General features: G+C 25.8%; 1 protein-coding gene across 2 annotated transcripts in view; it reads right to left on the bottom strand.

The window, feature by feature from the left end:
• Chsy (Chondroitin sulfate synthase) overlaps positions 1–1,490 on the bottom strand; it is a 149,294-nt gene that overhangs the window by 8,792 nt on the left and 139,012 nt on the right. The window lies entirely within an intron of this gene.

The raw sequence follows: 1,490 nt of genomic DNA, 5'->3' as shown, positions 1-1,490 counted from the left end.
AAATGATTGACCATATTTTTCTTAATATGATGGAGATGGTTTAGTTCCAGCCAAAAGTAATTGGTAGTGATTTTTGAAAATTAAAAGTAAATATATCACTAAATCCCTATATATCTGGTTTGGATCCTTTTTTATTATTATTATTTTTAAAATTCATGTTTAAAAAATTATTAAGTTTTCACTTAATTTTATATTTTTTGAAATAAAATCAATTGAATCCAAATTAAAGTCATAAAACATTCTTTATTTCCTCCAAAAGTCCAACGTTTCGGCAAATTTGGCCATTCTTAAGGACAACCTTAAATACCTATTTACACTCACATAAAATATTTATAAAAACTATTTGCAGACTTTTCTGCCCAGGTCACTAGTTTCAGTTAAAATTACCCTATTATGTCACTTTTTCATTAATATTAAACTTTTTAATGAGGTGTAGATAGTTGACCGTACATTAATGATTGGAGAAGTTTGCGGGGGGGGGGGGGGGGGGGGCGGTCAGCAAAGAACAACATAAATAAACAAAACCATATTTATTTATTTTATGCCGACGTTTCGACCTGAGTTTCAGGTCTTCATCAGGGGTTATGGCGTAGAAGGTAGGCCTGCAACTCGTTATTAAACTTTTTAATATTAATGCCAAATTATACTTTTTAATTTAACACTGTTACACCTTGCTATCATAACAATATGTATCAATGGTGTTAAATTGATTAAAATTAAAAGTTTACCATTAATAAAAATGTGACGTAATTGGGCAATTCTAACTGAAACTGGTTAGGCAGAATAGTCTGCAAATAGTTTTTTAAATATTTTATGTGAGTATAAATTGGTATTTAAGATTGTCCTTGACGATGGCCAAATTTCCCGAAACGTTGGACTTTTGAGGAAATAAAGAATTTTTTGAGACTTTGATTTGGACAAAATTAATTTTATTTAAACAATAATTACCAGTCTTAAGATAAGTGAAAAGATTATATATAAATTAATTTTGTTTTTTGTTATCTTTTTATTTACCTAATAATTAGTAGTGATTTTTTTTTTTTTACTACATGAAAATCTACTGATATTATGGTTTTAAAGTAGACATTTTTTAAAATATAAAAATAAATACATCTCTAAATATCTGGTTTTAATCACATTTTTTATAATATTCCTGAAATTCAGGTTCTAAGAATTATGAAGTTTTCACTTAATTTAAATTTTTTTTAATTAGTGCTGTTTTCTATTGATGTATAAGAATCAACTAATTTTATGGTTTTAAAGTAGAATTTTTTAAAAATAAAACATGTACATACAAAGTTTGATTCAATAAGATAAAATTGGTTACCTATTAACTAGATGTATGGTGGTATGTGTAGGTGGAACAGAAATGAACTTTTAGAACTTTAACGATATTGCCAAATTTTTTCTATCATTGAATACAAAAAAAATAAAATAATAAAATAGAAATTAACCATGAAATAAATATTTTATATTATTTATTTCCTGGT

The sequence above is a fragment of the Halyomorpha halys genome, unplaced genomic scaffold (assembly GCF_000696795.3).
Source record: "Halyomorpha halys isolate HHAL.00 unplaced genomic scaffold, Hhal_1.1 Scaffold164.1, whole genome shotgun sequence".
Taxonomy (NCBI): domain Eukaryota; kingdom Metazoa; phylum Arthropoda; class Insecta; order Hemiptera; family Pentatomidae; genus Halyomorpha; species Halyomorpha halys.
Note: the sequence above shows the minus strand (reverse complement) of the source record. Positions and strands in the feature narration are given on the sequence as shown.